The sequence below is a fragment of the Carlito syrichta genome, unplaced genomic scaffold (genome assembly GCF_000164805.1).
Source record: "Carlito syrichta isolate Samal-C Ts95f unplaced genomic scaffold, Tarsius_syrichta-2.0.1 Scaffold304574, whole genome shotgun sequence".
NCBI lineage: Eukaryota > Metazoa > Chordata > Mammalia > Primates > Tarsiidae > Carlito > Carlito syrichta.
In genome coordinates, this window is record NW_007248670.1 from 1,134,337 (window position 1) to 1,151,097 (window position 16,761).

Here is a 16,761-nt window from a genome sequence, read left to right on the forward strand (position 1 = left end):
GTTCTGAAAAAGTTTTCACACACACACAGCACCATCATCAGAGTTGGTCCTACCCTTCGCCAATAGCATACATCAGACCATGTGAATCACTTAGGGTTGGTCACCTTACTGCTCAGGCGTGTCTTTAAAAGGAGATGCAGAAATCAACATCTTAGTATTCTTTGGATCTCTGGGAAACTCCAACTCATTTTAAGAATGTCATTAAAATGCCATTTTTGGCCTGGGCACGGTGGCTCAAGCCTGTGATCCCAGCACTTTGGGAGGCCAAGGTGAAAAGACTGCCTGAACTCAGGGGTTTGAGACCATCCTGGGCAACTTGGTGAGCCCTCGTCTCTACAGTATACCAAAAAATAAGCCAGGCTTGGTAGTATGCACCTGTAGTTCCAGCTACTTGGAAGGCTGAGGTAGAAGGATTGCCTAAGCCCGCAGGTTGAGGCTGTGGTGGCTGTGCCGCTACACTCCAGCCTAGGTGACAGAGTGAGACTCTAACTTAAAAAAAAAAGTGCCATTTTTTAAAAGAAGAAAGTTGAAATAAAATTAAGTGCATGTTTGTTACTGCATTTTGTGAAAGTGGCTGAAAGAATGACTATCAAAATTGGAGTACATGTTAGGGAGGGTCTGAGTGAATGGCATATGGGCTGTTCACCTTGGGAAGAGGATACTATCAAAAAATTAGCCATTGTCCTTCTAAGCAACAAAACTAAGGTACTATGAGAAGCCCATGTGATTGCCAGTGGGAAAAAGAAAGCCAGACATGTTCCACAGAAGAGAATACATGTGAATTCAGATGTTGACTCCAATGAGCCACCAGAGTTGGCACCCTGAATTGCAGATTGACTTCTGTTCGAGCTGCCTGTCACATGAGCAACTCTAGCTGGCCTACTCTGAAGTGAACAGCAACAAACTTTATTTATTTTTAAAAAGAAGCTAATGCCACATCAGGGAGCCAGTCCGTAATAATTACATATATACCACCCTTGTCAGAAACTCAGTAGAATAATCACAGGGGTTATTTCTGGGCAATAGATCATGGATGGTTTTAATTTTCTTTTAAAAAAATCTGTATTTTTCACACTTTGTATAGTGAGTGTGTATTTTATTGGTAGAACATCAATATAATTAAAAATGTCTTTCATCATCAAAGGCCTTGAGGATAGTTGTCTAGACTCTTCTAGTTATGTTTTAGGAATGATTTTGTAAGAACACATGCAAAACCAAATCTATGATGCTAGAAATCAGTTAGTGGTTAGGCCAGTAGATTGACTGGAAATGGGGACTTTGTGAGGGGATCAGAAGTGACCTATCTCTTGTACGGATGGTTGTTACACAAGTGTAAAAATGGTTGTAAACCCTCAAGGTGCTGAACTCTTAAGATCTGTGCATCTTATTGCACGTTAACTATCGCAATAAAGCAGTAGGAAACCCAGGAAGAGAAGAAAACCGTGCAAACAGTCGCTGTTTTGCAGTGCTGGCAGTGGGGATGCTAGGAGACAGCCAAGGCCTGTGCCAGCCTGCCCTGGGGCTTTTACCCACAGTCCAAGACGGTCCCCAATTCCTGGTGAAAGAGCTCATTGAGAGCTGCTGGCTAGGGCCACATGCTACAAGACAACTGACCCGGGCAGTCCAGCCCTTTGGCAGCCGGGAGGCTGATGATGCCGGCAGGGCCGTGGGCGGAGGCCCATAAAGCAGGGCCATCTGTGTGGAAGGGCTGTGTTTTGAGCACTGCCATTGGCACTGCTGACTCTCAGGGGACCTTAAATGACAAAACAAAGCCCGACTCTACCAGGCCTCAGGCACTGTCTCAGCACAATCACATGCGTGGCCGAGCAGGCCCCCGCTTGAAGGATCGATTTTTCCATTTTCTCCTTGGGGCTTTTGTGACCTCACAGTAATGTCATTCTCCTAAGAACGCAGAGCCTCTAATGGCCTTATTAGTTACCTGTTTCTTAATAATTGCTGGCTTATGACATCTCTGCACAATGACCTATACTCCCTGGCTAAACTAATTTTTTTCCTAATAGCACATTGAAATAAATACATCTCGGCGTCTCCTTTGCAAGCCAGGGGTGGAGTGTGAAGACCCTGCAGTCGGACAACCCTGGGCTGGAATCCAGCTATCCCATTTAGCCGTTATGTGACTTTGGAAATGTTACTTAATTGCCCTAAACCTCATTTTTCTCATCTGTAAAATGGGGACAATACGCCCTACTTCAGTTTTGCTGGGAGGATTAAACAAAAATGCATTCAAACTTCCTGACAGTTCTGGACTCACAGCTTAGTGAATGTTCGCTGTTATTGAAGCTCATCGGAGAGGTTGTAATAGACGTTACCATCATGGATCCTTTTGATGACAACCTGGCAGTAATGGGGCACCTCCTCCAGGAGCCTGAGGACCTGCCTGCTTTGGAAGAGGGGTCTGCATTCCTCATATACAGCTCTTTAAGGAACCGTCTCTTTCCAGCTGCGTTCTCACGCTGTCTGCTCTTTGCTTCTCACAGTGGGCAGGATCTTCCTGGCACAGGTGTTCCCAGAATGCCCATGCTCACTGGAGCGGCTCATTAAAAATGGGTCTTGGCTCTGCTTGTCCTGCTGCTTACTTGGCATTTTTAGTAGGGTTCAACCTAGTACTTGTTTTGCATTTGTGCAGAATTCTGGTGCTTGCTCCTGATTCTGTTTTGCATTTCAAAAGTGTTGCTTCTGAAATTTCCCTTTGGCACTGCGACCACCTTGGTCCTGGCTCTATGTTTTAGAGGCTCTGGGCATGGTGCCTGTCTTTTGCTCTGGCACCATGTTCATGCTGTAGCAGCCTCTCTGATGATATATTTGGGCATTTGAATGATTGATCTTGGATTCTTAGCTTTTAAGAGTCTGTGTCTTAAATCTGTGAGTTTTGTCTGTATGTTTAAAGCACTTATATTTGATCTCAATCAATTTGGCTCCATAACAATGAAGCTTCCTCTGTTTCTATATTTGATACTGTGTGTTCATTTAGAAAGCTTGAGGTGAGTAACTCTGCTTTTTATAGGCTGCCTGGTGACCACAATAGGAAACGGGGCATATTTCGGGAAAGAGGAAAGCATAAATGTGTTGTCAATCCCAGATCCTGATTTCTGACACTATATTGTTTTCATGCGATAAGAGTCTACTCTCTATGCTGCAAACTCTCTGGGAGAAGTTGTTTATTGAAATGATTCTTACCCCCCATAGTTCGCATGTACTGTAAAAAAAAAGAAGCCAAATGCCTCAATGTTCCAAGTAGTAAGTATTCAGAGAAATGAATTCCCACAAGAAGCTCAGATCATCTTAAAGAAAGCTTACACATAAACTTTCACTTTTTCCCCTTTCGTTTATTGGGATTCCTGGAGCCTTAAAAGGCCCACAGAGCACTTCCTTCCATAAATGTAAACAATATGTTACTTATACTGGTGAGTAATGTTTTTAAAGTGAATACTCATCAAATTATAAAGCCAAATGCCAACGACAAATTTGTGGCAATTTTATCATCAAAGCTACAAAAGACATTCAGGGTTCTGAGGTCACAGCTTGAAGCCAGAAGATATCAGGCCCACCTCACGCATTTGTCCCGGCCCAGTGAGCACTGGCTCCAAGGGCCTGCACTTCTGCCGGTTGAAGCAGCCTGCATTCCTAACGGTTTCCCACCTGGCGGGCGATGAGCTTGCCAGAGCGGCACATCCACCCTGCTCTATTCAGAGACAGACCAAGCATCACCTTCTGCCACTGTTGTTGAGTACACGATCCGTGTGGCATTTCACTATGCTTCTCAAGCCAGCAGTCACTGAGGCTGAGATTGTACCTTCCCTCTCATAGTCATTACTCACTTACTCTGAAATTCCAGTGTCCTCTCCCTACGGAGAACCTTCAGGGAAGGTCACCCGTGGAGCCCTGAGGCTGAGAAGAACATTTTCCTTTTTGAAACTCCCCTCCCCTAAGTGTGGTGCCCCCTGGGTCCTCACCTCCCTCTGTGACTACGGCCTCTGCTCCTGGGCTGTTATACTCACCTGCTGTGACCAGGCAGATGCCGAGAGGCTCTGTCCATGGCCTTCTGCCATTCCTTGTCTCTGAATGTCTCCCCTAGACCCCCTCCACATGTCCCCAGCTGTCAGCTCTGTTGAGTCACCCTCACAGGTGAAGGGAGGGAGAGCAGCAGAGTGTCGCCTGTGCTTGCCCCACCTTATCTCCAGTCCTCTATCCTGGTCTCGGGTGTCAGCACTTTAGCTCTGGGACAGGTAGACACCAGCCAGAAACCTCTGCTTTCTTTCTGATTTCCTTTTTTTCTCACTTAGCACTTCATAGCAGGCCGGAGACCAGCTATGCCCCCAGCCTCCCCATGTCACACACTGCCCAGTGTGACTTCCCCAAGTATGTCACACCTCCAACTGGACACTTCTAGTTCAAGGCCTTGTCTTGCTCCTCTTCCAGGATAGGCACCTTCTTAGTAATCTCCTGAAGGGTCAGGGCATGCTTTATCTATTTGTCCTCTGGAAGGAGATTCCTTACACATTCTCTAAGAGCACTGTCAAAGGTGATAGTGACTTTTATTTAGTAGTAATGATTGTTCTCTCCTCTTGGCCTGGCATTTGGGGGCGTTTCACCATCTGGCCCCTCCCTAACACTTCCAGCTTCACTAATACTGCTCCAGACAGGCTGGCCATCCGAGTTCTCAGAATATTCCCCTGTACTTGGCTCCTCCATGCTTTAGCTGATGCTATTCCCACCGCCTGGAATGCCTTCTTGTTTCTTCTTTGCCTACTCATTACTGATACCCCATCTCCTTGAGGAAGCATCTGGAGTAAAACAACGTCTCTACTCTCTCAAGTCTCAGCACGCTGGTTCTCTAACCCCAGTGACACTTGTGCTTCCTTCTGTTATGACTGCCCTTGTGCACACTGTGTCTGTCAGGGGACAGAGACCTGTGCATCCTGCTTCTTATCTTCCACTCTGTCAAATGGACTCAACGCATTTGCATGCCCGGCATGCAATTGCAGGAAGAGCAGAGCTGAGCAAGTACAGAGGACAGGCCCTGTGTATGTTTTCATCTAGATTCCAAATCTTTGGACAGAAAATTTTTCCTATCAGATTTTGCTATTTTTATTCTGAAGGAAAAAAATGGGAGAGACATTAAAAATTATATTTATGTTAAATGAGATGAGTAACACATAAAACATTTTGTTGGGGGAGGGGGAGGAAATTCAACTAAAAACTAATGCTCTAAGAGTTGTCCGAGGGAATCTTCTGCAGTGATGTCAGTGATCTGTACATGTGCTGGCTGATGTGGTGGCCATTGGCCACATGTGGTTATTATTTTTTTTTTATGGTGCAGAGAGCATTTAATTTTGACACCTGAGCCATGAATTCATAGGGAATAGGTTCCAGCAGCTTGGACTCCTTTCCATTGGTTCTCACAAAGTGTGCTTCTCTGGGTGGAGCAGGCTGGTGCTTCAGCTGAACCCACGTGCCTTTCTCCTTGGCTTCCTTCTTTTTCTGGTCATTTTCCTTCACGTGTTTCAGGAAACTATCTCGACTCTTCAAGTGCTTAATATGTTCGACACGCACATTAATTCTCTTGGCAAGAATCTCGCCCTTGACTTGTTTGTTAACAACAGTGCCACCAGCATGCTGGGTGACACTGTGGACTTTTCCTGTCTTGCTATGGTATTATTCGTGAGACATTCCTTTCTGAACAGTACCCATTCCCTTGATGTCTGCAATATCACCTTTCTTGTAGATTCGCATGTACGTGGCCAAAGGAACAACTCCATGTTTTCTAAACGGCCTGGAGAATGTGTACCGGGTGCCCCTCCTCTTTCTCTTTGTGTTCATCATTTTGGTGAATTACTGAAAGACGGTAGTTCTGGCCAAAAGGAAGGCCACATGTGGTTATTGAACATATGCTGTGTGGCCAGTGTGGCGAGTGTGGAGGAACTGAATATTTTAAATTTAATTGGAATATCCACAAGCGACTAGTGGCTACCATTTTGGATGGTGCTGCCGGGGTCTTTCCTCACCTCTGCCCTCATTGCCAGGACCCAAGCTCCAGTCAGCAACCAATGTGAACACTGTGTTTTGTGTCCTTCCAGATCCTTCCTTGTTCACGACAGCATATTTTACACACATTTACGTACCCGCCAAGTGGGTTTGCTGCACACAAATGGTATCATGCCACATGTATTCTACAGCCCCCTTTTAAATTAACAGCATGTGTGGAGAGCTGCCCAAGGTAGTGCTCCCGGCTCTGCTCCATTCATTTCTAGTTCTGCCTCATGTCCCTTGCACAGATGTTCGCTGGTTTATTCAGCCAGTCCTCTGTTGATGAACATGTAGGTTGTTTCCAACAAAGGCGCCAGGTCTATCTCTCACCTGCGTCTCTGTGTATACGAGCAGGTGCAGATCCCCAGATGGGTTTTCTGAGCTGAGGAGAGGGAAAGTGTCTATATCCCGCCCCTGGTCCTCCCACCCCTAGCTCTCCGGGACCGCGCATGCAAGGTCAGTGCTGGTGTGGGCACAAACCTCGATGTCTGAGACACTGCTGGGGAGCTGTTATTATTATTATTATTTTATGAAGCTGACAGCCATGTCCTACTCTGATCTCTGTGTTCACTCCCCATGCTGAGAAGCGGAAACTTAGATTTTTATCAAACAGGCTGTGATGAGCCCTGAAAATACTGAGACATTAATAACAATCTGAAGATGACAGGCACAGACAGCATTTGTCTGCAAGCTGAGTCAAAGGCAGACTTGAAGAAAATCTGGAAGGCTCAGTGCCTCATTTTTCAAGTTAAATTTCCCAAGCCACACTCATTACACTCATCTTGGGGTGCAAACATGAGATAACTAGGTTTAAAGGCCCATGTATTTGCTAGCATCCGAATATTAGGTGTTGAGCCAAGACTAGACCGAAGACTCCTATAGAATCTTTACCAGAGTCACTTTTGAAAGGAGGCAAAGGAGGCCAAGGCTTGGGCACAGCACGAAAGCCATTGTCAATCACAGCCAGATGAGCCAGCTTTTAATGGCCACAGCCTATCTTATCTTTTTTTTTTTTTTGAGTTGGAGTGTCATGCTGTCACTCAAGCTGGAGTGCAGTGGCACACTCACATCCTCTACAGCCTTGACCTTCCAGTAACTGGAACCACAGGCATGCACACCACCACCCCCAGCTAATCTTTTGATTATTGTAGAGATAAGGTCTTGCCAAATTGCCCAAGCTAGTCTCCAACCCCTGGGTTCAGGCAGTCCTCTTGCCTCTGCCTCCTAAAGTGCTGGGATTACAGGCGTGAGCTACTGTGCCTGGCTGCTGTGCCTGGCTGCTGCAGTGTATCTTATCTAATGCTTTTTTTTAAAACCCACCTCCTGATTTCAAATCACGCTGAAACAAAGATTACTAAAGACTCCATATGAAGCAAATTTTCCCCCTGTGATTATCAAGGGCTTATGATGATTTTAAAATTCAACCCTGGAGGAGTTAGTGATGGTTAATAAACAATGAAGGAGGAAAATAGCAAACGTGGAGTAGCATCCTTTCCATTAGAAATGCCCCTAGTGGGAGCCAGGAGTGGGAGACACTTGGTAGGAATGGGTCCTTGTCAACAAAAATGCAAGAGAGGGAGGAAGGGCTGAAAGTGGGAAGGGATGAGGGGAGCAGAGGCTCAGGGGGCAAGGCCTGCTCATCAAGCTCACAGACAAGCTGTGTGCAGGCACACACCCAGACAGGGGCACCTGCAGATATCCGTGCAGCAGTGATAGATGCAAAAACAGTGGAGACAGTTCACTGTGCTCTGAGCCTCCCTGGGTCAAGCTACCTTCTTTTCTGTACATTCCGCATCCTGACAGAATCATAGATTTCGTCATTCTGGCCCTACTGTGGGTACAGTTTAGTATACACCTTTCTCATTAAACATGCTCTCCTAGGCGTGCTTCCAGGTTGTCACCTAGTTTTCAACATCATGCCACTGCGATTTGCACTTATTTAATCAATACATTTCAGCCAGCTGGCTATGTTTCACTGAGTGCCTTTGTTTACAAACATCCTGGTGAAGTGTGTGTATCCTGTGCCTGTGATGAGCAGACATGTATAAAAATGGAGTGCTAGTTCTGGACACCTCCTCGCCATTGTTTCCCCTCCAGGTTTCTAATCAGCTTTTCAGGCCATTGATTTGACTGGCAGTTTTCAGACTCTGGCCCCAATTGGATTTGCTCCTCGTGGCTGGTCTCAAAACCTCACCCCTCACCCGTCACCCTGGTGGTATTATTGAGACTGGCATTTCTCCGTGGGAGGATGGGTTTCTAATCCGGTTTCTAAGACCAATGTGGCCACTGAAGCACCAGTGGGGGTGGGGTCCCATTTTCGTCACCAGCTCCGAGCTTTTGGCTTCCCCCTGTGGGTGCTGTCGTGGCCGTGGGTGGCTCTTAGTCAGCGTCTGGCCCATCTGGCTCTTCCTTTCTGTTCTCTTTTGCCACCACCTTGGCTCTGACCCTTATTTTCTTCTGCCTTGGTTTCTGCTGCTTCTCTGGACAGTTCCCTTCTTCTGTGCACTCTAAACTCAAATTCAACTACCACCAATCCTTGATTCCCCTTCCTCATGCACCATTCTCACCCTCTTGTACCTCCTTTTCAGAAAGTCCTGAAATAACCCCTCACCTCGAGTGCCGGCTGAGTTGCTCACCTAGGCAGTTGGAGCTTCTTGTAGCCTCCAGGACCTCTGGCCTCGGTCCTGGAGGCTGTTGCTTGTAACCTCTCCAACTACACTCTGGAATTTTCTGTCCCTGAAGAGGCCATTCAAATTCTTGAATCTTAAAAGTACTCACACCTTTTGACGCTGTTTCTGGAAGTCCATCCTAAGGAAATAATCCAGAAAATGAAAAACGCTGTAATGTATACACACTCTTCCCAATGCTTTTTAAAATAGCATGAAAGTGTAAACAAGACAAATGTCAAGCAATATGGAAAACATTCAGTAAATTATCATGGCTCTTCTCACTGGAATTTTAAGCACACATTCAAAATGGTGATTCTGACAATAGTTCAGCAACAGGGAAGTTACTTATGAAGGAGACCAGAGTGCTCACCTGTGCGGATCCTGCTGTGTGCCAGCTCAGCCAGGTCCTCTGCTCATCTCCCACTGACTAGAAGACCAACGGAGACCGTGGATGACCCGCCCAAGGTCACCTGGTGTGCAGGCCTAGTTTTGCTGAAGTCCAGGCATATTCTTTTTTATTATAATTATTTTAAAGATGGGTACAATTCAGGGTTAGGTATACAAATGGTCATTGTACAGGTAAAGTTTGAGCATCACTTTGGTCCCCACTTCACCTGGTTTGAGATTAGGTACCCTTATTGATGTAGTGTGCACCCCTCCCCCCGGCAGTTTCCCACTACTGCCAATCCATAATTCATATAGTATTATGATAATTGTTCAGGGTCTGCTTATGAGTGAGAACATGTGGTACTCAGTTCTTTATTTCTGTGATTGATCACTAAGAATTATAGACTCTAAATCCATTCAAGTTGCTGCAAAGTTCATAATTTTGTCCTTCTTTATGACTGCATAATATTCCATCATGTATATGTGCTACATTTTTTTTTTGTACCACATTTTTTTTTTTGAGTTGGAGTCTCACTCTTTGTTGTCCAAGCTGGAGTGCAGTGGCACACTCACCGCCACCACAGCCTTGACCTGCTGGGCTTAGGCGAGCCTTCCACCTCAGCCTTCCAAGTTGCTGGAACTACAGATGCACACCACCATACCCAGCTAGTTTTGTGTGTGTGTGTGATTTATTGCAGAGACAAGGTCTCAGCAAGTTGCCCAGGCTGGTCTGGAACCCCTGAGCTCAGGCAGTCCTCTCACCTTGGCCTCCCAAAGTGCTGGGATTACAGGCTGAGCCACTGCGCCCAACCTGTACCACGTTTTTAAAATTCAGTCCACTTTTGATGGGCAGCACAGTTGGTTCCATGTTTTCGGTATTGTGAATAATGCTGCAATAAACATACATGTGCATGTATCTTTTTCACAGAGTGATTTGAGTTCCTCTAGGTATATTCCCAGACAGGGGATTGCTGGGTCATATGAAAGGTCAATTTTTAGATCTTTTAGGAACCTCCACACTGTTTGCCACAGAAGTTGTACTAGTTGTTCTACCCTTTTGGTGTTCCCTTTTCCCTGCATCCTCTCCAACATCTGTTTTTTGAGTTATTGATGATGGCCATCCTGACTGGAGTTAGGTGGTGTTTCAATGTGGTTTCAGTTTGCATTTTCTTTGATGATTAGGTGAGGCTGAGCATTTTTTCATGTATCTATTGGCTGCTCGTATGTCTTCTTTTGAGAAATATTTAATCATATCTTTTGCCCACTTTTTATTTTTATTTTATTTTAATTATAAAGATGTGGGGTACAATTCAGGGTTAGGCATACCAATGTTGATTATGCAGGTACTCTTGTTGATGAGGTATGCCCCTCCCTCCCCTAGCAGTTTCCCGCAACTGCCAATCCCACCCCCACCCCCCCTTTGCCCATTTTTTAATAGGGCTGTTTGTTTTTTTCTATTCAGCACATTTGAGTTCCCTGTAGATCCTAGATGTTAGGCCTTTGTCAGACATACACTGGCAAATATTTTTTCCCATTCTGTGTACTGTCTCCTTGCTCTCATGATGGTTTCTTTTGCTTTGCAGAAGCTTTTCAATTTGATGAGGCCTCACTTGTCTATCTTATCTCTTATGGCATGGGCATTTGGAGTTTTGATCAGAAATTGGTTGCCAGTTTCAATTTCCATCCGGGTGACTCCTACATTGCATTTTCAAATGTTCTTATAGTTTGAGGTTTTACATTTAGGTCTCTGATCCATTTAGAGTTGATTCTTAAGTGTGGTGATAGGTAGGGATCTTGTTTTAATCTTTTGCGTGTAATCAACCAGTTTCCCCAGCACTATTTACTGAATAAGTTCTCCTCTCCCCAGTGGTTGCCAGTGGAGGCTTTGTCGAAGACGAGTTGGTTGAGAAATTGAGGTTTTGCTTCCGAAATCTCTATCCTGTTCCATCGGTGTATATGCCTATTCTTTGTCTAGGCATGTTCTTTTTGTTCTTTCTATACTATGATGGTATGATTCCTTTTTGGAGTGACAATATTGAGAATCTTTTTTTTTTTTTTTGAGTCAGAGTCTCACTCTGTCACCCAGGCTGAGTGCAGTGGCACACTCATGGCCACCGCAGCCTCAACCTGCTAGGCTCAGATGATCCTTCTGCCTCAACCTTCCAAGTAGCTGAAACCACAGGAGAGTGCCATTACGCCCAGCTACTTTTTTGATTTATTTTTGTAGTAGAGATGAGGTCTCACCAAGTTGCCCAGGCTGGTCTCAAACCCCTGTACTCAGACAATCCTCTTGCCTCTGCCTTCCAAAGTGCTGGGATTATAGGCATGAGCCACCACACCTGATCTTTCTTTTAAAACTGTCTTCTGTGAGTATTATTTAAGCAACTTTATGGAATGCCACTCTACACTGAGAGCTGGGTGTGCCCAGTGGCTGTGCAGGGAGCGCCCCAGCGAGCTTGGGTTCTGAAACCATGTCCACGTGTGCCCCTTTGCTCAACAGTATCTCTTGCTGGACTCCCCTTCCTCTCCCCTTCTCCTCCTAGGCCCACATCCTTCAAGGCTCTGTCTAAATTTTACCTTCTCTGTGAAGTCTTCCTCGGTCAACCCAGCCTAAGGAGCACGCACCTTCCTTTGAGCCTCCATGTAAGCAAACTTTCCATGAGAAGCTTCAGTACACCTGAACCACTTGTGTTTTATTGATTGTGCCGCTATTCTCCAACTAGACAGTAAGAACTTCCCCAAACCAGACCTGCTGTTAATGTTTCATATCCCTAAGTATCCCTTGATAGTGGGAGGGCCCATAATGGATACTCAGTATATGAGTTGACAAATCTTATCCTCCCTCCAGTTGTGACCAATCTGGCATGGGCTGATTGATATGGAAGACTCTGGCATGATGCTGGCACGCCCTCATGCCTCCATGAGCAGATCAGGCTCCTGAGTCAGGGTCCTCTGCCAGGTACCACCTCCACTCAAAAGGGAGCATCTTTGCCTTTGCTATATGCCAACTCTGAAAAAAACTTTTTAGGCCAGGCATGGTGGCTTACACCTGTCATCCCAGCACTTTGAAAGGCTGAGGCGGGAGGATCACTTGAGGCCAGGAGTTCAAAGACCAGCCTGGGCAACATAGCAAGACCCTATCTCTAAAAATAATAATAAATTGTAAAATAACTTCTTATTTTGAAATATAGAGTCATAGGTAGTTGCAAAGAAATGCACAGAAGTCCCTTGTACCCTTCACCCAACCTCCCCCAGTGTTAACAGCCTGCACAACTATGGTTCAGCATCAATATCGGAAACTTGACATTGGTATGATTCAGAGAGCTGGTTCAGATTTCGCCAGTTATATATGACTTTTAAAAAGTAATTGAGACCGGACTCAATGGCTCAGTCTGTAACCCCAGCACTTTGGGAGGCAGAGGCAAGTGGATTGCCTGAGTCCGTGGGTTCGAGAGCAGCCTGGGCAACTTGGCGAGACCTCGTCTCTACAATAAAAATATTAGCCAGGCATGGTAGTGCGCACCTGTAGTTCCATCTACTTGGAAGACTGAGGTGGAAGGATCACCAGAGCCCAGCAGGTCAATGCTGGGATGGCCGTGAGCATGCCACAGCATTCCAACCTGGGTGACAGAGTGAGACTCCAACTCAGAAATAAGTAAATAAATAAAAATAAAATAAAAAGTAATTGATCCTGGAAATTGTCTTTTTCTACTTGAACATAGTTTCTGCATATTCCTGCCAACATATTTACTCTCATTTCAAATCTGTGCACACCCTTGCTCTGAAGGTGGAAGGCCTCCCTTACTCCATTCCTTACTTCCTGTGTGTTCTTGGGCAAATTGACTAACCTCTCTGAACCCTGGTTTTCTCATCTGAAGAGTGACAATACTAACCTCATGGTTTGTTTCTTTTTTATGTAAAGTGTTCACATTAGGCAGATTAAAAACTAGGCACTCAGGAAATGTCAGTGTCTTCTTTCCAGGTTTTCCTACACAGAAAGCCCTCTTTTTCTCACAATACAATGGAATCCCTCTCTTTTAAATAATGTTCAAAATTAGGGCCTGGCTCAGTGGCTCACACCTGTAATCCTAGCACTCTGAGAGGCTGAGGGAGGAGGATCACTTGAGCCCAGGAGTTTGAGACCAGCCTGGACAACATAGTGAGGCCTTGTCTCTACAAAAAATTTTTTAAATTAGCCAGGTATGGTGGCATGTGCTTGTAGTCCCAGCTACTTAGGAGGCTGAGGTGGCAGGATTGCCTGAGCCCAGGAGATAGAGGTTGGGATAAGCCATGGTCAAGCTACTGCACTTCAGCCTGGACTACAAAATGATACCCAAATTCAAATAAATAAATGATGAATACATAAATATTCAAAATTAGCCTCCTCTGACACTTCCCCATTTCCCCACCCCATCTGTAGTTTCCTTAGCAACCCTGCTCTGTGTATGTGCAATATTTATTTATTTGTTTGTTTCTGTGTTTGTTTGTTTTGAGTTACGGTCTCACTTGGTCACCCAGACTGGAGTGCAGTGGCCACTCCCGGCCACCGCAGCCTCGACCTGCTGGACTCCGGCGAGCCTTCCGCCTCAGCCTTCCGAGCAGCTGGAACTACAGGCGTGCGCTACCACACCCGGTTAATTTTTTTGATTTATTGTAGAGATGAGGTCTCGCCAAGTTGCCCCGGCGGGTCTTGAACCCTCAGGCTTAGGCAATCCACTCATCTCAGCCTCCCAAAGCACGGGATTACAGGTTGAACCACCGAGCCTGGCTTGTTTGTTTATTTTTGAGCCAGGGTCTCACTCTATCACCCAGGCTGGAGTGCAGTGGCATATTCAGGGCCACCGCAGCCTTGACCTGCTGAGTTCAGGCTATCCTTCTGCCTCAGCCTTCCAAGTAGTTGGAACCACAGGCTTGTGCCACCATGCCCAGCTAGTTTTTTGATTTATTGTAGAGAGGAAGCCTCACCATATTGCCCAGGCTGGTCTCAAACCCCTGAACTCAAGCAATCCTCTTGCCTTAGCCTTCCAAAGTGCTGGGATTACAGACGTGAGCCACTGCACCCGGCTCATATGCAATATTTAATGTATATGATCCTGATTGTATGTTTCATGTTCCTGTTGAATATATTTTTATTTCTATTTTTACCTAACCACAATACAAGGCATTTGCAGCCAGCAACCTTAGTTCTTTCTTTCTTTTTTTTTTTTTGAGTTGGAGTCTCACTGTGTTGCCCAGGCTAGAGTACTGTGGCATGCTCATGGCCACCCCAGAGTCAACCCACTGGGTTCAGGAGATCCTTCCACCTCATCCTTCCAAGTAACCAGAACTACAGGCACGTGCTACCATGCCCGGCTAATTTTTTGATTTATTGAAGAGACAAGGTCTCGCCAAGTTGCCCAGGTTGGTTTCAAACCCATGGGCCCAGGCAGTCCTCTCACCTCAGCCTCCCAAAGTGCTGGGATTACAAACTTGAGCCACCATGCCCAGCCCCTTAGTTCTTTAATGTCTGCAAGTCAACATGTTGGATAGGTTTGGTGTCATCTGTAAAACAAGGATGACTGTACTAGCCTCATAGGCTTTTTGTAGAGAATAAATGAAAGAATGCATAACGCCTGGCACAGACGAACTGAAGACATGGCAAGGCTGTGGGTGGTCATATTGATGCCCTTTCGCTTGTGTTTCCCCACAAAGCTTCGTCCTTGGGTGCTCAAGGGGTGATGGTGTATCTGTCTGGATATGGATTTCGATTTTTTTCTTTTTTTGAGTTGGAGTCTCACTCTGTCGCCCAGACTGGAGTGCAGTGAGTGGCCGCTCCCAGCCACCGCAGCCTCGACCTGCTGGGCTCCGGCGATCCTTCCGCCTCAGCCTTCCGAATAGCCGGAATTACAGGCACGCGCTACCACTCCCGGCTGATTTTTTGCTTTATTGTAGAGATGAGGTCTCGCTGCCCAGGCGGGCCTCGAACCCGCGGGCTCAGGCAATCCACTCACCTCAGCCTCCCGAAGGCGCGGGATTACAGGCTGAGCCACCGAGCCCAGCTGGATTTCGATTTTTTAACAGCTGTCAGTGCCTCACACTCCATGCATAAACTAAAGATGAAAGACTTTAAGGGCCATTCTTGCTCTGACATTCCATTTTATTCTACCCTGTCTTTTTTCTCCTAAGGTGGGAAGGAGAGTTTAAAAATAATTATCGTAGTAATACTGATGATGATGATGATGTTGATGTGATGAAAGCAAACAGTTACCGAGTGCTTGTGTGTGCTTGGAACAGACTAAGAACTTCACTCATGTTAACTTATTTGGTCTTCACCACCACCAGATGAAGTAGAGTCCCATATTCCCCTTTTGCAGATGAGTAGACTGAGGCTTGAGTGCGTTCCCTAAGTGTACAGCTTGTCAGAGCGGGAAATGGGTTTGAAGCAAGGCTTTCTAGCTCCCGAAAGTGGTTGGGGTAAATGGTTCCTGCAGTTAGCGGTCCCAAGACACAGAGAATAGAAATTCTGTTTATTTTTATCTATTGTTTATTCATACAGTGTGACCAAAGCCCAGGGAGGCCTATGGTTAGGAAAGAACTGAAGCTCTGACATTAGACCAGCTGGACATGTTTCTCTCTTTTCAAATCCCCATCCTCAATTAAGGTGGCATTCAGATTAACCAAGATTGGTTGGAAAGTGGCGAGCTTCTAGGAAGCTCCGAGCCCTGAAAGGTCAGGCCCCTGACACCTTCTGGTGTGTCTGAGGATTCAGAGAGGTCTTGCCCAAACTGTCTCCCCAGGGAGAATTCGGATGCTGTTTAATTCCACTTTCAGTGAGATATGTCTGGAAACTTGAACCCTGCCTCAGTCCCCAAATCCATTTTCATCAGCACTTCCTCTTGGTCTCTTCAATCCTGAATCTTCCCTAGACAAGACAGGTCCTGGCCCTGCAGACGTGCCCGCTGCTGCAGACCAGTCATGCAGCCAGCCACATGGCGCCATCCAATTTCCTTATCACCAGTGAGACAAAACCAGACTCTGCCTGTGCGATTCCCAGCTTTAATTACCAAAGGCCAATCGCTGCATCACTTGGAATAATGAAAAATTGGAAGCAACAGGGAATGATCCAATAAATCAGGGTCTAGTCAAAAGATGAGACAATAAGTAGCCATTAAAGTGAAGCTTTAAAAAATATTTAGAAGAAAGTAAATGCTCACAATAGAGGAAGAAAAGATCACTCATAAGCGAACCTTGAACAATTATCATGATACTATAAGAAACTGCCGGGTGGGGGGCATACCTCATCAACAAGGGTACCTGCATAATGAACATTTGTACACCTAACCCTGAATTGCACCCCACGTCTTTAAAATTAAAAAAATAGACAAGAAGAAGAAGAAGAAGAAGAAGAAAACAGATTTTTTTCGAGTTGGAGTCTCACTCTGTCACCCAGACTGGAGTGCAGTGGCCACTCCTGGCCACTGCAACCTCGACCCGCTGGGCTCCAGCAATCCTTCCCGCCTCAGCCTTCCAAGAAGCTGGAAGTACAGGCGTGCGCTACTATTCCCAGCTAATTTTGATTTGTTGTAGAGAGGAGGTCTCGAACCCACAGGTTCAGGCAATCCATTCACTTCGGCCTCCCAAAGTGCTGGGATTGCAGGCTGAGCCACTGAGCCTGGCC

General features: G+C 46.0%; 1 pseudogene; it reads right to left on the reverse strand.

Annotated features, from left to right (window-relative positions):
* Positions 1–5,246: 5,246 nt before the first annotated feature.
* On the reverse strand, positions 5,247–5,847 carry LOC110595817 (annotated as a pseudogene).
* Between the last annotated feature and the right edge of the window lie 10,914 nt (positions 5,848–16,761).